Source organism: Mustela nivalis, assembly GCF_964662115.1.
Source record: "Mustela nivalis genome assembly, chromosome: X".
Lineage (NCBI taxonomy): Eukaryota > Metazoa > Chordata > Mammalia > Carnivora > Mustelidae > Mustela > Mustela nivalis.
In genome coordinates, this window is record NC_139040.1 from 111,578,321 (window position 1) to 111,600,654 (window position 22,334).

The following is a 22,334-nucleotide window of genomic DNA, read 5'->3' on the forward strand; positions in this document are numbered from 1 at the left end:
CACTGATCTCGGGGCCCTTTAGGGCTTCTCCAGGATGCCCATGGGTGGTCCTTCAAGTTTGACACCCCAAAGTCCTCTGAAAGCGTGCCTGGTCTCCTTGACTTTGGTGGTACGAGATGGGAATTCCAATGCCATTCATACTGTTGAAATGTGTCTCCTGAAACAGCTGTGGTGTCATTATTCAGCTGTGTTTGTTCCCTCTAGTCTAGTCTAGTCTAGTGTGGGGGTTGTCCGCACTTTCATGCAATTCCCAGGGGCAATGATGCCTAGAATTCCTGCCACTGTTGTGTGACACCGTGGGCAGTTTGCAGTGCAATTCTTCCCATGGCCAATTGTCTGTGATGATCCGCTGAAAGTCTCCCGAAAGCATGCCTGGCCTCCTTGGCGTTGGTGCTCCAAACTCTTGTTTCACGTCATTGGAATCCTGATTCCACCATTATTGTTGAAATATCTCTACTCAGCCTGCTGTGGTGCCCAGGTTCCACAGGACGGATGCTCCCTACACCCTGTGGTGTGAGCCTTGCGGTGCTTTATCGGAATCTTTTTTGTGGTACTTGTATTCTGACACCCCCGCCACCCTCGGCACATGGGAACAGTTGTGCACTTTTCACTGCATTTTTTGCATCCCCGGGTTCACTGTGGCTGATGAGCCTAACGACCCCTGAAGCTTGCCTGGTGTCCTTGGCTTTGGTGTGTACACTCTTTTGGTGCACAAACGTGGAATCCTTAACCCATTAATGTGCTTGAAATGTGTCTCCTGAATCTGCTGTGGTGTCATTACTCAGCTGTGATTGCTTCCTTTAGAGTGATCTGGTGGCTTTCCGTGCTTTCAAGGAAATCCCGGGTAAATGATGCCTAGGATTCCTGCGAGTGTTCTGAGACACCTTGGGCACTTTTCAGGGCATTTCTTTCCAAGCCCAACTTCTGTGTGCTGATTAACTGAAAGGCGTGGAAAGCCTGCCTGGCCTCCTTGTTGATGATGCTCCAAAGTCCTTTGTTTCACGTAATGGGAATCCTAATTCCACCATTATTGTTGAAATATCTCCACTCAGTCGGCGATGGTGCCCAGGTTCCACAGTCCGGTTGTTTCCTCCACACTGATGTGGGGGCCCTTCAGGGTTTCTCCGGGACGCCCGTGGGTGGTACTTCAAGTTGTCCCACTCCCAAGTCCTCTGAAAGCGTGCCTGGTCTCCTTGGCTTTGGTGCTACACGAATGGAATCGAATTCCAGTCATATTGTTGAAATGTGTCTCCTGAAGCTGCTGTGGTGTCCTTATTCAGCTGGGATGGCTCCCTCTAGACGGATCTGGGGGTGTTGCGTGCTTTCATGCAATTCCCAGGGGAAATGATCCGTGCAATTGCTGCCTGTGTCGTGTGACACCCTGGTCACTTTTCAGGGCATTTCTTCCCATGCCCAACTTCTCTGTGCTGATTAACTGAAAGGTGTGGATAGCCTGCCTGGCCTCCGTGGCATTGGTGCTCCCAACTCCTGCTCTTTCATGTAAGTGGTATCCTAATTCCACCATTCTTGTTGAAATGTCTCTACACAGCCTGCCCGGTGCCCAGGGTCTGCAGGCCGATTATTCCTCCACACTGATCTCGGGGCCCTTTAGGGCTTCTCCAGGATGCCCATGGGTGGTCCTTCAAGTTTGCCACCCCAAAGTCCTCTGAAAGCGTGCCTGGTCTCCTTGACTTTGGTGGTACGAGATGGGAATTCCAATGCCATTCATACTGTTGAAATGTGTCTCCTGAAACAGCTGTGGTGTCATTATTCAGCTGTGTTTGTTCCCTCTAGTCTAGTCTAGTCTAGTGTGGGGGTTGTCCGCACTTTCATGCAATTCCCAGGGGCAATGATGCCTAGAATTCCTGCCACTGTTGTGTGACACCGTGGGCAGTTGCAGTGCAATTCTTCCCATGGCCAATTGTCTGTGATGATCCGCTGAAAGTCTCCCGAAAGCATGCCTGGCCTCCTTGGCGTTGGTGCTCCAAACTCTTGTTTCACGTCATTGGAATTTTGATTCCACCATTATTGTTGAAATATCTCTACTCAGCCTGCTGTGGTGCCCAGGTTCCACAGGACGGATGCTCCCTACACCCTGTGGTGTGAGCCTTGAGGTGCTTTATCGGAATCCCTTTTGTGGTACTTGTATTCTGACACCCCCGCCACCCTCGGCACATGGGAACAGTTGTGCACTTTTCACTGCATTTTTTGCATCCCCGGGTTCACTGTGGCTGATGAGCCTAACGAACCCTGAAGCTTGCCTGGTGTCCTTGGCTTTGGTGTGTACACTCTTTTGGTGCACAAACGTGGAATCCTTAACCCATTAATGTGCTTGAAATGTGTCTCCTGAATCTGCTGTGGTGTCATTACTCAGCTGTGATTGCTTCCTTTAGAGTGATCTGGTGGCTTTCCGTGCTTTCAAGGAAATCCCGGGTAAATGATGCCTAGGATTCCTGCGAGTGTTCTGAGACACCTTGGGCACTTTTCAGGGCATTTCTTTCCAAGCCCAACTTCTGTGTGCTGATTAACTGAAAGGCGTGGAAAGCCTGCCTGGCCTCCTTGTTGATGATGCTCCAAAGTCCTTTGTTTCACGTAATGGGAATCCTAATTCCACCATTATTGTTGAAATATCTCCACTCAGTCGGCGATGGTGCCCAGGTTCCACAGTCCGGTTGTTTCCTCCACACTGATGTGGGGGCCCTTCAGGGTTTCTCCGGGACGCCCGTGGGTGGTACTTCAAGTTGTCCCACTCCCAAGTCCTCTGAAAGCGTGCCTGGTCTCCTTGGCTTTGGTGCTACAGGAATGGAATCGAATTCCAGTCATATTGTTGAAATGTGTCTCCTGAAGCTGCTGTGGTGTCCTTATTCAGCTGGGATGGCTCCCTCTAGACGGATCTGGGGGTGTTGCGTGCTTTCATGCAATTCCCAGGGGAAATGATCCGTGCAATTGCTGCCTGTGTCGTGTGACACCCTGGTCACTTTTCAGGGCATTTCTTCCCATGCCCAACTTCTCTGTGCTGATTAACTGAAACGTGTGGACAACCTGCCCAGCCTCTTTGGCATTGGTGCTCCCAGCTCGTCCTGTTTCATGTAAGTGGAATCCTAATTCCAGCATTATTGTTGAAATATCTCTACTCAGCCTGCCTGTTGTTCAGGTTCTTCTGGCCGGTTGATTCCTCCCCACTGATCTGGGGGCCCTTTAGGGTTTCTCCTGAAAGCCCGTAGGTGGTACGTCTACTTTTCCCACCCAACGTCCTCTTAAAGTGTGCCTGGTCTCCTTGACTTTGGTGGTACGAGATGGGAATTCCAGTGCCATTCGTATTGTTCAAATGAATCTCCTGAATCTGCTGTGGTGTTATTATTCAGCCGTGTTTGATCCCTCTAGTCTAATGTGGGGGTGTTCCGTGCTTTCATGCAATGCCCAGGGAAATGATCCCTACAATTGCTGCCTATGTCGTGTGACACCCTGGGCACTCTTTAGGGCATTTGCTCCCATTCCCGACTTATCTGTGCTGATTAACTGAGAGGCGCAGAAAGTGTGTTCAGCCTCCTTGGCATTGGGGCTCCCAACACCTCCAGTTACAATATAATCGGAATCCTAATTCCACCATTATTGTTGAAATATCTCTACTCAGAGTGCCTGGTGCCGAGGTTGTGCAGTCCGGTTGGTTCCACAACACTGATATGCGGGCCCACCTTGGCTTTTCTGGTTTCCTGATGGTGGAAGTGCTAATATATCGACCCCAAATTCCTCTGAAAGCATGGCTGGTCTCCTAGACTTTGGTGCCACAAGCTGTTTTGTTGCACGTAATTGGAGTTCTAATACTATTCATATTGTTGATATGTGTCTCCTGAAACTGCTGTGGTGGCATTATTCAGGTGGGCTTTTCCCCTTAGACTGATCTGGGTGTGTTGTCTGCCCTCATGCAATTCCCAGGGGAAATGATCCCTATGATTCCTGCCACTGTTGTGTGACACCGTGGGCAGTTTTCAGTGCAATTCTTCCCAGGGCCAAATGGTCTGTGATGATCAGATGAAAGTCTCCCGAAAGCATGCCTGGCCTCCTTGGCGGTGGTGCTCCCAACTCCTCCTGTGTCATGTTATTGGAATCCTAATTCCACCATTCTTGTTGAAATGTCTCTACACAGCCTGCCCGGTGCCCAGGGTCTGCAGGCCGATTATTCCAACACAGATCTCGGGGCCCTTTAGGGCTTCTCCAGGATGCCCATGGGTGGTCCTTCAAGTTTGCCACCCCAAAGTCCTCTGAAAGCGTGCCTGGTCTCCTTGACTTTGGTGGTACGAGATGGGAATTCCAATGCCATTCATAATGTTGAAATGTGTCTCCTGAAACAGCTGTGGTGTCATTATTCAGCTGTGTTTGTTCCCTCTAGTCTAGTCTAGTCTAGTGTGGGGGTTGTCCGCACTTTCATGCAATTCCCAGGGGCAATGATGCCTAGAATTCCTGCCACTGTTGTGTGACACCGTGGGCAGTTGCAGTGCAATTCTTCCCATGGCCAATTATCTGTGATGATCCGCTGAAAGTCTCCCGAAAGCATGCCTGGCCTCCTTGGCGTTGGTGCTCCAAACTCTTGTTTCACGTCATTGGAATCCTGATTCCACCATTATTGTTGAAATATCTCTACTCAGCCTGCTGTGGTGCCCAGGTTCCACAGGACGGATGCTCCCTACACCCTGTGGTGTGAGCCTTGAGGTGCTTTATCGGAATCCCTTTTGTGGTACTTGTATTCTGACACCCCCGCCACCCTCGGCACATGGGAACAGTTGTGCACTTTTCACTGCATTTTTTGCATCCCCGGGTTCACTGTGGCTGATGAGCCTAACGACCCCTGAAGCTTGCCTGGTGTCCTTGGCTTTGGTGCTGTACACTCTTTTGGTGCACAAACGTGGAATCCTTAACCCATTAATGTGGTTGAAATGTGTCTCCTGAATCTGCTGTGGTGTCATTACTCAGCTGTGATTGCTTCCTTTAGAGTGATCTGGTGGCTTTCCGTGCTTTCAAGGAAATCCCGGGTAAATGATGCCTAGGATTCCTGCGAGTGTTCTGAGACACCTTGGGCACTTTTCAGGGCATTTCTTTCCAAGCCCAACTTCTGTGTGCTGATTAACTGAAAGGCGTGGAAAGCCTGCCTGGCCTCCTTGTTGATGATGCTCCAAAGTCCTTTGTTTCACGTAATGGGAATCCTAATTCCACCATTATTGTTGAAATATCTCCACTCAGTCGGCGATGGTGCCCAGGTTCCACAGTCCGGTTGTTTCCTCCACACTGATGTGGGGGCCCTTCAGGGTTTCTCCGGGACGCCCGTGGGTGGTACTTCAAGTTGTCCCCCTCCCAAGTCCTCTGAAAGCGTGCCTGGTCTCCTTGGCTTTGGTGCTACACGAATGGAATCGAATTCCAGTCGTATTGTTGAAATGTGTCTCCTGAAGCTGCTGTGGTGTCCTTATTCAGCTGGGATGGCTCCCTCTAGACGGATCTGGGGGTGTTGCGTGCTTTCATGCAATTCCCAGGGGAAATGATCCGTGCAATTGCTGCCTGTGTCGTGTGACACCCTGGTCACTTTTCAGGGCATTTCTTCCCATGCCCAACTTCTCTGTGCTGATTAACTGAAACGTGTGGACAACCTGCCCAGCCTCCTTGGCATTGGTGCTCCCAGCTCGTCCTGTTTCATGTAAGTGGAATCCTAATTCCAGCATTATTGTTGAAATATCTCTACTCAGCCTGCCTGGTGTTCAGGTTCTTCAGGCCGGTTGATTCCTCCCCACTGATCTGGGGGCCCTTTAGGGTTTCTCCTGAAAGCCCGTAGGTGGTACGTCTACTTTTCCCACCCAACGTCCTCTTAAAGTGTGCCTGGTCTCCTTGACTTTGGTGGTACGAGATGGGAATTCCAGTGCCATTCGTATTGTTCAAATGAATCTCCTGAATCTGCTGTGGTGTTATTATTCAGCTGTGTTTGATCCCTCTAGTCTAATGTGGGGGTGTTCCGTGCTTTCATGCAATGCCCAGGGAAATGATCCCTACAATTGCTGCCTATGTCGTGTGACACCCTGGGCACTCTTCAGGGCATTTGCTCCCATTCCCGACTTATCTGTGCTGATTAACTGAGAGGCGCAGAAAGTGTGTTCAACCTCCTTGGCATTGGGGCTCCCAACACCTCCAGTTACAATATAATCGGAATCCTAATTCCACCATTATTGTTGAAATATCTCTACTCAGAGTGCCTGGTGCCGAGGTTGTGCAGTCCGGTTGGTTCCACAACACTGATATGCGGGCCCACCTTGGCTTTTCTGGTTTCCTGATGGTGGAAGTGCTAATATATCGACCCCAAATTCCTCTGAAAGCATGGCTGGTCTCCTAGACTTTGGTGCCACAAGCTGTTTTGTTGCACGTAATTGGAGTTCTAATACTATTCATATTGTTGATATGTGTCTCCTGAAACTGCTGTGGTGGCATTATTCAGGTGGGCTTTTCCCCTTAGACCGATCTGGGTGTGTTGTCTGCCCTCATGCAATTCCCAGGGTAAATGATCCCTATGATTCCTGCCACTGTTGTGTGACACCGTGGGCAGTTTTCAGTGCAATTCTTCCCAGGGCCAAATGGTCTGTGATGATCAGCTGAAAGTCTCCCGAAAGCATGCCTAGCCTCCTTGGCATGGTGCTCCCAACTCCTCCTGTGTCATGTTATTGGAATCCTAATTCCACCATTCTTGTTGAAATGTCTCTACACAGCCTGCCCGGTGCCCAGGGTCTGCAGGCCGATTATTCCTCCACACTGATCTCGGGGCCCTTTAGGGCTTCTCCAGGATGCCCATGGTTGGTCCTTCAAGTTTGCCACCCCAAAGTCCTCTGAAAGCGTGCCTGGTCTCCTTGACTTTGGTGGTACGAGATGGGAATTCCAATGCCATTCACACTGTTGAAATGTGTCTCCTGAAGCAGCTGTGGTGTCATTATTCAGCTGTGTTTGTTCCCTCTAGTCTAGTCTAGTCTAGTGTGGGGGTTGTCCGCACTTTCATGCAATTCCCAGGGGCAATGATGCCTAGAATTCCTGCCACTGTTGTGTGACACCGTGGGCAGTTGCAGTGCAATTCTTCCCATGGCCAATTGTCTGTGATGATCCGCTGAAAGTCTCCCGAAAGCATGCCTGGCCTCCTTGGCGTTGGTGCTCCAAACTCTTGTTTCACGTCATTGGAATCCTGATTCCACCATTATTGTTGAAATATCTCTACTCAGCCTGCTGTGGTGCCCAGGTTCCACAGGACAGATGCTCCCTACACCCTGTGGTGTGAGCCTTGAGGTGCTTTATCGGAATCCCTTTTGTGGTACTTGTATTCTGACACCCCTGCCACCCTCGGCACATGGGAACAGTTGTGCACTTTTCACTGCATTTTTTGCATCCCCGGGTTCACTGTGGCTGATGAGCCTAACGACCCCTGAAGCTTGCCTGGTGTCCTTGGCTTTGGTGCTGTACACTCTTTTGGTGCACAAATGTGGAATCCTTAACCCATTAATGTGCTTGAAATGTGTCTCCTGAATCTGCTGTGGTGTCATTACTCAGCTGTGATTGCTTCCTTTAGAGTGATCTGGTGGCTTTCCGTGCTTTCAAGGAAATCCCGGGTAAATGATGCCTAGGATTCCTGCGAGTGTTCTGAGACACCTTGGGCAATTTTCAGGGCATTTCTTTCCAAGCCCAACTTCTGTGTGCTGATTAACTGAAAGGCGTGGAAAGCCTGCCTGGCCTCCTTGTTGATGATGCTCCAAAGTCCTTTGTTTCACGTAATGGGAATCCTAATTCCACCATTATTGTTGAAATATCTCCACTCAGTCGGCGATGGTGCCCAGGTTCCACAGTCCGGTTGTTTCCTCCACACTGATGTGGGGGCCCTTCAGGGTTTCTCCGGGACGCCCGTGGGTGGTACTTCAAGTTGTCCCACTCCCAAGTCCTCTGAAAGCGTGCCTGGTCTCCTTGGCTTTGGTGCTACACGAATGGAATCGAATTCCAGTCGTATTGTTGAAATGTGTCTCCTGAAGCTGCTGTGGTGTCCTTATTCAGCTGGGATGGCTCCCTCTAGACGGATCTGGGGGTGTTGCGTGCTTTCATGCAATTCCCAGGGGAAATGATCCATGCAATTGCTGCCTGTGTCGTGTGACACCCTGGTCACTTTTCAGGGCATTTCTTCCCATGCCCAACTTCTCTGTGCTGATTAACTGAAAGGTGTGGATAGCCTGCCTGGCCTCCTTGGCATTGGTGCTCCCAACTCCTGCTCTTTCATGTAAGTGGTATCCTAATTCCACCATTCTTGTTGAAATGTCTCTACACAGCCTGCCCGGTGCCCAGGGTCTGCAGGCCGATTATTCCTCCACACTGATCTCGGGGCCCTTTAGGGCTTCTCCAGGATGCCCATGGGTGGTCCTTCAAGTTTGACACCCCAAAGTCCTCTGAAAGCGTGCCTGGTCTCCTTGACTTTGGTGGTACGAGATGGGAATTCCAATGCCATTCATACTGTTGAAATGTGTCTCCTGAAACAGCTGTGGTGTCATTATTCAGCTGTGTTTGTTCCCTCTAGTCTAGTCTAGTCTAGTGTGGGGGTTGTCCGCACTTTCATGCAATTCCCAGGGGCAATGATGCCTAGAATTCCTGCCACTGTTGTGTGACACCGTGGGCAGTTTGCAGTGCAATTCTTCCCATGGCCAATTGTCTGTGATGATCCGCTGAAAGTCTCCCGAAAGCATGCCTGGCCTCCTTGGCGTTGGTGCTCCAAACTCTTGTTTCACGTCATTGGAATCCTGATTCCACCATTATTGTTGAAATATCTCTACTCAGCCTGCTGTGGTGCCCAGGTTCCACAGGACGGATGCTCCCTACACCCTGTGGTGTGAGCCTTGCGGTGCTTTATCGGAATCTTTTTTGTGGTACTTGTATTCTGACACCCCCGCCACCCTCGGCACATGGGAACAGTTGTGCACTTTTCACTGCATTTTTTGCATCCCCGGGTTCACTGTGGCTGATGAGCCTAACGACCCCTGAAGCTTGCCTGGTGTCCTTGGCTTTGGTGTGTACACTCTTTTGGTGCACAAACGTGGAATCCTTAACCCATTAATGTGCTTGAAATGTGTCTCCTGAATCTGCTGTGGTGTCATTACTCAGCTGTGATTGCTTCCTTTAGAGTGATCTGGTGGCTTTCCGTGCTTTCAAGGAAATCCCGGGTAAATGATGCCTAGGATTCCTGCGAGTGTTCTGAGACACCTTGGGCACTTTTCAGGGCATTTCTTTCCAAGCCCAACTTCTGTGTGCTGATTAACTGAAAGGCGTGGAAAGCCTGCCTGGCCTCCTTGTTGATGATGCTCCAAAGTCCTTTGTTTCACGTAATGGGAATCCTAATTCCACCATTATTGTTGAAATATCTCCACTCAGTCGGCGATGGTGCCCAGGTTCCACAGTCCGGTTGTTTCCTCCACACTGATGTGGGGGCCCTTCAGGGTTTCTCCGGGACGCCCGTGGGTGGTACTTCAAGTTGTCCCACTCCCAAGTCCTCTGAAAGCGTGCCTGGTCTCCTTGGCTTTGGTGCTACAGGAATGGAATCGAATTCCAGTCATATTGTTGAAATGTGTCTCCTGAAGCTGCTGTGGTGTCCTTATTCAGCTGGGATGGCTCCCTCTAGACGGATCTGGGGGTGTTGCGTGCTTTCATGCAATTCCCAGGGGAAATGATCCGTGCAATTGCTGCCTGTGTCGTGTGACACCCTGGTCACTTTTCAGGGCATTTCTTCCCATGCCCAACTTCTCTGTGCTGATTAACTGAAACGTGTGGACAACCTGCCCAGCCTCTTTGGCATTGGTGCTCCCAGCTCGTCCTGTTTCATGTAAGTGGAATCCTAATTCCAGCATTATTGTTGAAATATCTCTACTCAGCCTGCCTGTTGTTCAGGTTCTTCTGGCCGGTTGATTCCTCCCCACTGATCTGGGGGCCCTTTAGGGTTTCTCCTGAAAGCCCGTAGGTGGTACGTCTACTTTTCCCACCCAACGTCCTCTTAAAGTGTGCCTGGTCTCCTTGACTTTGGTGGTACGAGATGGGAATTCCAGTGCCATTCGTATTGTTCAAATGAATCTCCTGAATCTGCTGTGGTGTTATTATTCAGCCGTGTTTGATCCCTCTAGTCTAATGTGGGGGTGTTCCGTGCTTTCATGCAATGCCCAGGGAAATGATCCCTACAATTGCTGCCTATGTCGTGTGACACCCTGGGCACTCTTTAGGGCATTTGCTCCCATTCCCGACTTATCTGTGCTGATTAACTGAGAGGCGCAGAAAGTGTGTTCAGCCTCCTTGGCATTGGGGCTCCCAACACCTCCAGTTACAATATAATCGGAATCCTAATTCCACCATTATTGTTGAAATATCTCTACTCAGAGTGCCTGGTGCCGAGGTTGTGCAGTCCGGTTGGTTCCACAACACTGATATGCGGGCCCACCTTGGCTTTTCTGGTTTCCTGATGGTGGAAGTGCTAATATATCGACCCCAAATTCCTCTGAAAGCATGGCTGGTCTCCTAGACTTTGGTGCCACAAGCTGTTTTGTTGCACGTAATTGGAGTTCTAATACTATTCATATTGTTGATATGTGTCTCCTGAAACTGCTGTGGTGGCATTATTCAGGTGGGCTTTTCCCCTTAGACTGATCTGGGTGTGTTGTCTGCCCTCATGCAATTCCCAGGGGAAATGATCCCTATGATTCCTGCCACTGTTGTGTGACACCGTGGGCAGTTTTCAGTGCAATTCTTCCCAGGGCCAAATGGTCTGTGATGATCAGATGAAAGTCTCCCGAAAGCATGCCTGGCCTCCTTGGCGGTGGTGCTCCCAACTCCTCCTGTGTCATGTTATTGGAATCCTAATTCCACCATTCTTGTTGAAATGTCTCTACACAGCCTGCCCGGTGCCCAGGGTCTGCAGGCCGATTATTCCAACACAGATCTCGGGGCCCTTTAGGGCTTCTCCAGGATGCCCATGGGTGGTCCTTCAAGTTTGCCACCCCAAAGTCCTCTGAAAGCGTGCCTGGTCTCCTTGACTTTGGTGGTACGAGATGGGAATTCCAATGCCATTCATACTGTTGAAATGTGTCTCCTGAAACAGCTGTGGTGTCATTATTCAGCTGTGTTTGTTCCCTCTAGTCTAGTCTAGTCTAGTGTGGGGGTTGTCCGCACTTTCATGCAATTCCCAGGGGCAATGATGCCTAGAATTCCTGCCACTGTTGTGTGACACCGTGGGCAGTTGCAGTGCAATTCTTCCCATGGCCAATTATCTGTGATGATCCGCTGAAAGTCTCCCGAAAGCATGCCTGGCCTCCTTGGCGTTGGTGCTCCAAACTCTTGTTTCACGTCATTGGAATCCTGATTCCACCATTATTGTTGAAATATCTCTACTCAGCCTGCTGTGGTGCCCAGGTTCCACAGGACGGATGCTCCCTACACCCTGTGGTGTGAGCCTTGAGGTGCTTTATCGGAATCCCTTTTGTGGTACTTGTATTCTGACACCCCCGCCACCCTCGGCACATGGGAACAGTTGTGCACTTTTCACTGCATTTTTTGCATCCCCGGGTTCACTGTGGCTGATGAGCCTAACGACCCCTGAAGCTTGCCTGGTGTCCTTGGCTTTGGTGCTGTACACTCTTTTGGTGCACAAACGTGGAATCCTTAACCCATTAATGTGGTTGAAATGTGTCTCCTGAATCTGCTGTGGTGTCATTACTCAGCTGTGATTGCTTCCTTTAGAGTGATCTGGTGGCTTTCCGTGCTTTCAAGGAAATCCCGGGTAAATGATGCCTAGGATTCCTGCGAGTGTTCTGAGACACCTTGGGCACTTTTCAGGGCATTTCTTTCCAAGCCCAACTTCTGTGTGCTGATTAACTGAAAGGCGTGGAAAGCCTGCCTGGCCTCCTTGTTGATGATGCTCCAAAGTCCTTTGTTTCACGTAATGGGAATCCTAATTCCACCATTATTGTTGAAATATCTCCACTCAGTCGGCGATGGTGCCCAGGTTCCACAGTCCGGTTGTTTCCTCCACACTGATGTGGGGGCCCTTCAGGGTTTCTCCGGGACGCCCGTGGGTGGTACTTCAAGTTGTCCCCCTCCCAAGTCCTCTGAAAGCGTGCCTGGTCTCCTTGGCTTTGGTGCTACACGAATGGAATCGAATTCCAGTCGTATTGTTGAAATGTGTCTCCTGAAGCTGCTGTGGTGTCCTTATTCAGCTGGGATGGCTCCCTCTAGACGGATCTGGGGGTGTTGCGTGCTTTCATGCAATTCCCAGGGGAAATGATCCGTGCAATTGCTGCCTGTGTCGTGTGACACCCTGGTCACTTTTCAGGGCATTTCTTCCCATGCCCAACTTCTCTGTGCTGATTAACTGAAACGTGTGGACAACCTGCCCAGCCTCCTTGGCATTGGTGCTCCCAGCTCGTCCTGTTTCATGTAAGTGGAATCCTAATTCCAGCATTATTGTTGAAATATCTCTACTCAGCCTGCCTGGTGTTCAGGTTCTTCAGGCCGGTTGATTCCTCCCCACTGATCTGGGGGCCCTTTAGGGTTTCTCCTGAAAGCTCGTAGGTGGTACGTCTACTTTTCCCACCCAACGTCCTCTTAAAGTGTGCCTGGTCTCCTTGACTTTGGTGGTACGAGATGGGAATTCCAGTGCCATTCGTATTGTTCAAATGAATCTCCTGAATCTGCTGTGGTGTTATTATTCAGCTGTGTTTGATCCCTCTAGTCTAATGTGGGGGTGTTCCGTGCTTTCATGCAATGCCCAGGGAAATGATCCCTACAATTGCTGCCTATGTCGTGTGACACCCTGGGCACTCTTCAGGGCATTTGCTCCCATTCCCGACTTATCTGTGCTGATTAACTGAGAGGCGCAGAAAGTGTGTTCAACCTCCTTGGCATTGGGGCTCCCAACACCTCCAGTTACAATATAATCGGAATCCTAATTCCACCATTATTGTTGAAATATCTCTACTCAGAGTGCCTGGTGCCGAGGTTGTGCAGTCCGGTTGGTTCCACAACACTGATATGCGGGCCCACCTTGGCTTTTCTGGTTTCCTGATGGTGGAAGTGCTAATATATCGACCCCAAATTCCTCTGAAAGCATGGCTGGTCTCCTAGACTTTGGTGCCACAAGCTGTTTTGTTGCACGTAATTGGAGTTCTAATACTATTCATATTGTTGATATGTGTCTCCTGAAACTGCTGTGGTGGCATTATTCAGGTGGGCTTTTCCCCTTAGACCGATCTGGGTGTGTTGTCTGCCCTCATGCAATTCCCAGGGTAAATGATCCCTATGATTCCTGCCACTGTTGTGTGACACCGTGGGCAGTTTTCAGTGCAATTCTTCCCAGGGCCAAATGGTCTGTGATGATCAGCTGAAAGTCTCCCGAAAGCATGCCTAGCCTCCTTGGCATGGTGCTCCCAACTCCTCCTGTGTCATGTTATTGGAATCCTAATTCCACCATTCTTGTTGAAATGTCTCTACACAGCCTGCCCGGTGCCCAGGGTCTGCAGGCCGATTATTCCTCCACACTGATCTCGGGGCCCTTTAGGGCTTCTCCAGGATGCCCATGGTTGGTCCTTCAAGTTTGCCACCCCAAAGTCCTCTGAAAGCGTGCCTGGTCTCCTTGACTTTGGTGGTACGAGATGGGAATTCCAATGCCATTCACACTGTTGAAATGTGTCTCCTGAAGCAGCTGTGGTGTCATTATTCAGCTGTGTTTGTTCCCTCTAGTCTAGTCTAGTCTAGTGTGGGGGTTGTCCGCACTTTCATGCAATTCCCAGGGGCAATGATGCCTAGAATTCCTGCCACTGTTGTGTGACACCGTGGGCAGTTGCAGTGCAATTCTTCCCATGGCCAATTGTCTGTGATGATCCGCTGAAAGTCTCCCGAAAGCATGCCTGGCCTCCTTGGCGTTGGTGCTCCAAACTCTTGTTTCACGTCATTGGAATCCTGATTCCACCATTATTGTTGAAATATCTCTACTCAGCCTGCTGTGGTGCCCAGGTTCCACAGGACAGATGCTCCCTACACCCTGTGGTGTGAGCCTTGAGGTGCTTTATCGGAATCCCTTTTGTGGTACTTGTATTCTGACACCCCTGCCACCCTCGGCACATGGGAACAGTTGTGCACTTTTCACTGCATTTTTTGCATCCCCGGGTTCACTGTGGCTGATGAGCCTAACGACCCCTGAAGCTTGCCTGGTGTCCTTGGCTTTGGTGTGTACACTCTTTTGGTGCACAAACGTGGAATCCTTAACCCATTAATGTGCTTGAAATGTGTCTCCTGAATCTGCTGTGGTGTCATTACTCAGCTGTGATTGCTTCCTTTAGAGTGATCTGGTGGCTTTCCGTGCTTTCAAGGAAATCCCGGGTAAATGATGCCTAGGATTCCTGCGAGTGTTCTGAGACACCTTGGGCAATTTTCAGGGCATTTCTTTCCAAGCCCAACTTCTGTGTGCTGATTAACTGAAAGGCGTGGAAAGCCTGCCTGGCCTCCTTGTTGATGATGCTCCAAAGTCCTTTGTTTCACGTAATGGGAATCCTAATTCCACCATTATTGTTGAAATATCTCCACTCAGTCGGCGATGGTGCCCAGGTTCCACAGTCCGGTTGTTTCCTCCACACTGATGTGGGGGCCCTTCAGGGTTTCTCCGGGACGCCCGTGGGTGGTACTTCAAGTTGTCCCACTCCCAAGTCCTCTGAAAGCGTGCCTGGTCTCCTTGGCTTTGGTGCTACACGAATGGAATCGAATTCCAGTCATATTGTTGAAATGTGTCTCCTGAAGCTGCTGTGGTGTCCTTATTCAGCTGGGATGGCTCCCTCTAGACGGATCTGGGGGTGTTGCGTGCTTTCATGCAATTCCCAGGGGAAATGATCCATGCAATTGCTGCCTGTGTCGTGTGACACCCTGGTCACTTTTCAGGGCATTTCTTCCCATGCCCAACTTCTCTGTGCTGATTAACTGAAAGGTGTGGATAGCCTGCCTGGCCTCCTTGGCATTGGTGCTCCCAACTCCTGCTCTTTCATGTAAGTGGTATCCTAATTCCACCATTCTTGTTGAAATGTCTCTACACAGCCTGCCCGGTGCCCAGGGTCTGCAGGCCGATTATTCCTCCACACTGATCTCGGGGCCCTTTAGGGCTTCTCCAGGATGCCCATGGGTGGTCCTTCAAGTTTGACACCCCAAAGTCCTCTGAAAGCGTGCCTGGTCTCCTTGACTTTGGTGGTACGAGATGGGAATTCCAATGCCATTCATACTGTTGAAATGTGTCTCCTGAAACAGCTGTGGTGTCATTATTCAGCTGTGTTTGTTCCCTCTAGTCTAGTCTAGTCTAGTGTGGGGGTTGTCCGCACTTTCATGCAATTCCCAGGGGCAATGATGCCTAGAATTCCTGCCACTGTTGTGTGACACCGTGGGCAGTTTGCAGTGCAATTCTTCCCATGGCCAATTGTCTGTGATGATCCGCTGAAAGTCTCCCGAAAGCATGCCTGGCCTCCTTGGCGTTGGTGCTCCAAACTCTTGTTTCACGTCATTGGAATTTTGATTCCACCATTATTGTTGAAATATCTCTACTCAGCCTGCTGTGGTGCCCAGGTTCCACAGGACGGATGCTCCCTACACCCTGTGGTGTGAGCCTTGCGGTGCTTTATCGGAATCTTTTTTGTGGTACTTGTATTCTGACACCCCCGCCACCCTCGGCACATGGGAACAGTTGTGCACTTTTCACTGCATTTTTTGCATCCCCGGGTTCACTGTGGCTGATGAGCCTAACGACCCCTGAAGCTTGCCTGGTGTCCTTGGCTTTGGTGTGTACACTCTTTTGGTGCACAAACGTGGAATCCTTAACCCATTAATGTGGTTGAAATGTGTCTCCTGAATCTGCTGTGGTGTCATTACTCAGCTGTGATTGCTTCCTTTAGAGTGATCTGGTGGCTTTCCGTGCTTTCAAGGAAATCCCGGGTAAATGATGCCTAGGATTCCTGCGAGTGTTCTGAGACACCTTGGGCACTTTTCAGGGCATTTCTTTCCAAGCCCAACTTCTGTGTGCTGATTAACTGAAAGGCGTGGAAAGCCTGCCTGGCCTCCTTGTTGATGATGCTCCAAAGTCCTTTGTTTCACGTAATGGGAATCCTAATTCCACCATTATTGTTGAAATATCTCCACTCAGTCGGCGATGGTGCCCAGGTTCCACAGTCCGGTTGTTTCCTCCACACTGATGTGGGGGCCCTTCAGGGTTTCTCCGGGACGCCCGTGGGTGGTACTTCAAGTTGTCCCACTCCCAAGTCCTCTGAAAGCGTGCCTGGTCTCCTTGGCTTTGGTGCTACACGAATGGAATCGAATTCCAGTCATATTGTTGAAATGTGTCTCCTGAAGCTGCTGTGGTGTCCTTATTCAGCTGGGATGGCTCCCTCTAGACGGATCTGGGGGTGTTGCGTGCTTTCATGCAATTCCCAGGGGAAATGATCCGTGCAATTGCTGCCTGTGTCGTGTGACACCCTGGTCACTTTTCAGGGCATTTCTTCCCATGGCCAACTTCTCTGTGCTGATTAACTGAAACGTGTGGACAGCCTGCCCAGCCTCCTTGGCATTGGTGCTCCCAGCTCGTGTAAGTGGAATCCTAATTCCAGCATTATTGTTGAAATATCTCTACTCAGCCTGCCTGGTGTTCTGGTTCTACAGGCCGGTTGATTCCTCCACACTGAACTGGGGGCCCTTTAGGGCTTTTCCATGATTTCTGTGTGTGGTTCTTCTACTTTTCCCACCCCAAATTCCTCTGAAATTGTGCCTGGTCTCCTTTACTTTGGTGGTGCAAAATTGGAATTCCAATTCCATTCATATTGTTGAAATGTCTCTCCTGAATCTGCCTTCATTCATTATTCAGCTCTGTTTGTTCCCTCTAGTCTTATGTGGTGTGTTCCATGCTTTCATGCAATTCCCAGGGGATATGATCCCTTCAATTGCTGTCTGTGTTATGTGACGCCCTGGAACTTTTCAGTGCATTTCTTCCTATGCCCAAATTCTCTGTGTTGATTATTTTAAAGTCTTCATAAAGCATTCCTGGTCTCCCTGGCTTTAGTTCCACAAACTTTTTTGTTGAACGTAATGGAATCCTAATTCCATTAATATTGTTGAAATGTTTCTAGTGAACCTACTGTGTTGTATGATTCAAGGGTTTGATTGTTTCCTGTAGACTGATCTCGGGGTATTTAGTAGATTTAGGAGATTCCCAGTTGAAATAATTACCCCTTTTCGCAGCACTGTCGTATGACAATTGGTGCTATTTTCAGAGCATTTCTTCTCATTCAATGCTTCACTATGTCTGCTTAAGTGCAAGTCTTCAGAATGCATGTGTGCTTTCTTTGGCTTTTGATTTCCAACACCTTTTGTTGCATTTAATTTGAATCCTACTTCCATTATCATTGTTGTAATATGTCTCCTGATACTGCTGTGTTTCATGATTCAGTGTTGCCATTGTTCCCTTAGACTGCTCTGGGCACCTTCAATTTTTCTGGGCCTTTCCCTGTGCAAATGATTACTAGTTTCCCACCAGTGACATATGGAATCTTATGCACTTTCCACTGGGTGTAGTCGCATATCCAGCTTCTGTGTGGCTGTGGAATCCTTAGTTCTCAGGAAGAGCTCCTATACCTGTACTGGTTGGCTTTGATGATCTTAGCTACCTTTCTTTCTGTATTTGGAATCCAAATTCCAGTAGTGTCCTTGAAATGTGTCCTCTGAATTTCACATCTTGCCCTCTTGTCATGAGCTGATTCCTTTTTGCTTGCCCGATCAGGGACATTTCTTTTTTTCTTTTTTTTTTTTTTTTTAAAGATTTTATTTATTTATTTGAGAGACAGAGATCACAAGTAGGCAGAGAGGCAGGCAGAGAGAGAGGAGGAAGCAGGTTCAGAGAGCCTGATGCGGGGCTCGATCCCAGGACCCTGGGATCATGACCTGAGCCGAAGACAGAGGCTTTAACCTACTGAGCCACCCAGGCGCCCCGATCAGGGACATTTCTGATGCTTTTCTTGTAAGTGGATCATCACAACCAAATAGTGTGGTTTGACATACTGAGATCCTGATGGCGAGTGATGAAGAGAATAGTTTTCTCAAATGTCAGCACCGAGGGAGTACTTGGAGGGCTTCGCGAAGAACCGCACTGCCTCCACTCTTCTTTCCAAGGTAGGTCAGGGTTGGAGGGTTAAAGACCTTGCCATGCCTCCCAGTCCCACAGCACTGCTTGTCCTAGGGACCTCACTTTGGGAACGCCTGATCTGCTCCTGAGTTAATGTCCTACTACACCCATGCAAACATTGTCTGTTCAGAAGGTGGACTAGCAGACAACGTTGTTGGGTTTTCTTTATCCTATTCTTTCTTTCCTTTTTAAAACATTTTTGGGATAAAATTGTCAGGATAATGACCCAAACTCCAGGGTGGTCTGCATGGATAGGACAGTCGTGAATTAGGATTTCCCCAAAGGTTCCACGCTGTCAAATGCTGCTGTTTGGGCCCCGCAATTTGACAGTGCGTAGCTCACTCACCCTTGGACATCTTTACACCGAATCTAGACTCTGGTCCTGTGACAACTGGTGAGAGCCCCTGTGTTGTGGGCCAGGCATTGTACTGAAGCTTCTGTTTCTCGTGTCACTTTAGCCTCACCGAATGGGGAATACAGAATCTGAGTGTGACCCTCTAGCAAGAAAAAGGAACCAAGGCTCCAAAAGAAATGACTTTGTTGGGGCCACGGGAAAACTGGTGTCAGAGGTCGGCGAGAAACCTAAGCATGCGCGCAGGGTGTGCTCTTGAGCACGGCGAGGAGGAGGTCTCATGCCTGCTAGAGATCCATGACCCGTTATCCTTCTGGGCAAAGAGACATTTTCTCCATGGTCCGTCTGAGTCCACGGTAGTACGCAGCCTCTGCTGCTCTGCGGTAATCTCACCCGTGTCTCTCTCCCTCTTGGGGCAGATGTCCACCTGCATCGTGTGTACCACGAGTTCCAAAGTGTTTGGCCTGAAGGTGCTGTGGGTCAACCAGGGCTTCAAAGGGTGGGTTGCTCTTCATGTGGAAAGCTGTAGCACCTCCTACATGAGACCTTAGCACCGTGTGCCAAAAGCCAAAACCAAACGCGGCACGTAGCCTCCTCCTTCGATAGCAGAGGCTGGGTTTTCTTGCAAGGGACCGTGCCTGATGCCCTCAACGGGCCATCGCTCACCTGTCAGCCCAGAGCTCCAGACTTTGCTGGGGAGGACCTCGGAAGCAGAACTGCAGAGGGTTCTTTCTGCATGGCACCTATGTCCTCCAACGTCACGAGCTAGCAAGGGGGAGAGAGAGAAAAAGAGAGGCACAGCATCCGTCTGCTTGCCCCTGTTGCAGGCCAAGGGCAAGAGGCCTCAGATGCTATGTCCCTGTGAGGCCAGCTCTGCGGATGCTCAGTGCAAATGCAGTGAGTGAGTGGCTCATAGTCTTCTTCTGAAGCAAAGAAGCTTCAGACCAGTGACAATCCACTGGTCCAGAGAGTCCCGCTCAACATGGGCATCCCACTTAGTGTGGAAAGTCATCCTTTATTTGCATGTTCTCTGAGAACCACCAGGAGAGTACAGAACCAGGTGGGCACTGAGGACGTTCCCTGGGTGGCGGTGACTGCGTGCTCCCCGAGGGCCCATAGAAAGACAGGAAGACACATTTGCCTCCTCTGGAGCCTCGGGCTAACGGATGAGTGAAGATACTCTGGATTCCACATGGCACACAGTGAGTGTTCTCCCACGCCCCGTACGATCGTTTCTCACCCGTGAACATGCGTCATGTCTGCGGAAGGTCGGCTGCGGCACCCCTTCCTGTAATCTCAGTGTTTAAGGCTCAGTATGTCCGAGCGGGCCTTGGGACTGTGCACATTTCCCGTGAGCACGGCAGATCCCACATCGTCCAGTCTGACTGCCCCCTCGGGTGACCACGAGTGGCACAGGCAAGGCTGCCCCGGGAAGGGAGGCTACGGGAGAATAAGAGCAGTGCAGATATCCTGGGAAGCAAGAGATTCCTGATTCCGGGATCTGAGGGCCACGTGTCAGGTGAACAGACTCGCCCACGATCTCACCACGCTTGGGAAAAATGAACAGAGTTCCCGTTCGAGCCTGAGCCTAGTAAGGGAAGTAGAACTTGAATGTGAAGTCAAATACGGTGTCCGTATGAGTGCCGTGTAGTGCGGTGTGGATGATAATTACATGGAATTGCGTGGAGAGCAGATGCTTCCCCAGTGGCGCAGGGAGAAGGCCCGGGGTCTGTTTCTCAGTCGTCTCTGCCCCAGGGCGGGAGGTGGGTCGATGTGAGGTGTTTTCCTGAGATGTCTGGGGACAAGGCCTTTTGCTCCTGTGTGTATGTATGTATGTATGGTTGGCCAGGGGAGGCAGAGAGCAAAACAGGCTGGGACCCCAGAGAACTGACCAAGCAGGAAGTGGCCGTACCTCCTGGGGCCCTGGCGATCCCACCCCTTAGGATAACCACAAGTTCAGCGTGGGGAGAAACAAACAAACAAAAAGGCAAAAAGTCCACACTTCCGTTGTTTTTCTGTTGACTTCCAAAATACCTTCACTTTGCAGAAAATTTTGATTAGGAGGAGTGACCGTGGGAGGGATTTCCTCAAGCTGGGCTTTCACTGGGATCCCTGGTGTGCTTTTCAAGTCCACGTTGTTTGGGTCCCCTTCGGCCTCTGAGAGTCCACCGGGGTGGGTTTGGGTGGCTGCAGTGGGCATCTCTGTATGGAAGAGGTGGCCAGGGGTCGCCGACCCGAGGAAGGGACTGTGGCGTGACTGCTCTGCTCTACGAGTTAAGCTCTGACTGTGCCAGGGAGACACAGCTGCCCTGCCCCCTTAGCAAGAGCCACATAAACAGTTTACAACGGAGACAGACAGGCATGCAGGCGGGTAGGCAAATGCACACACGTAACACACACACGTGCACACGGCCACACTGACACACTCCGATAAACTTCTGAGACTCCTAAGGTCTTCAAGACACATCTGTCGTCTGTGGGCCCCTGCATATTTGCACTTCACATAAGGTCTCAGTCAGGTGACTGTAGTGTGGCGGACCACACTCCAACACAACTGAGATAGCTCTCTCACTGCCCTTTGACAATCGTAGGCAGAGCCTGAACTGTGAGTCCATGAGGAGCAAAGATGGCTGCTGTGTTGTGGGCCACAGGTTGTACTGAAGCTTGTGTTTTTCATCTCGTTTCAGTCTCTCTTCAGGGCTGAGGTGTGGAAGCTTGGCCTGTGTAGGAGCATTGGAAGCGGAGGGCCTGAACCAACTGTCCTCAGGCCGCAGGGTTGGGAAAAGACGAGGTCCGCCTGGTTCCTGGAGAGCCAGACCCAGAAGCTGTGCTCTTGAGCAAGAAGAGGGGCAATTTCACACCACGAGGAGGTGCCTGGTCTGGGTCCTTCTGGACAGTTCGTTCCCTTGTCCACGGTCAGTCTGAGGTGACTGCAGTATGCGGCACTACTGCTTTGTGGTCGCTTCAGGCCCTGTCTCCTCTCCTGTGGGAAGGGAAAGGACATTGGCCCCTATTGCCTATAGTGAGACGCATTGTGAGTGAAGGTTTGGTGGACAAACATCTGCCCACAAGCCTGCGTTCAACCGGGTGTTGAAGGCAGCGCTTCCTCTGCGTGAGCATCTGGCCAGAGACGGCCAAGGCCAAGCGCCGAAGTTGGGGAATTGCCCCACTCCCACGTTGTGAACTGAGGTGACGGACGGTGACGGTCTTGCCAAAGGACCCGGCCAGCAGCGCTTCTGCAGGCGTTTGCTCTTCACTCAGCAAAGTACTGTCCTGGAGCTGTGGTGCAGCAGGATGCGGGCGAGACTCTTTGCAGGCAGGTGCGTCCTGTCAGGCATTTTTCCAAGCTCAGGAGGGAAGGAGGAAAGATACTTTGCCTTTGCGTGGAGCCACGTTTGAGAGGCCTCAGGGCCTTTGCCCACCTCAGGGCCAGCCCAGCAGGATGTTCATAGGGGAAACAGGGAGTGGTCCTCCAACCTCTGAAAAGAAAGAGGCTCTCCGGGAAAGACTGTTGTCCCAAGATGTGTCTGGGTGATGCCTGCTCCAAGGACACACTGGAGATGATCCCTGATCCACAGCTTCTCTGAGGATGTGGATGTGCTCACTCTCGCCCCCCTGAGGAAGCTGTAGGAACTCCCCGGTGTGGCAGTTTCTACCACACCCACCACCCCCCACCCAGCACCATTTAGGCTCCCAGGATTGGCTGCTCCAGAGGTGCAGAAGATGTCCTGTCAAAAGAGGATC

General features: G+C 50.5%; 1 long non-coding RNA gene across 1 annotated transcript in view; it reads left to right on the forward strand.

Annotated features, from left to right (window-relative positions):
* LOC309855525 overlaps window positions 1–22,334 on the forward strand; it is a 74,837-nt gene that overhangs the window by 49,482 nt on the left and 3,021 nt on the right. Inside the window, exon 2 of the long non-coding RNA XR_014306843.1 lies at window positions 18,052–18,225. This is a non-coding gene — a long non-coding RNA (uncharacterized lncRNA). The remainder of the gene's footprint in view (window positions 1–18,051; window positions 18,226–22,334) is intronic.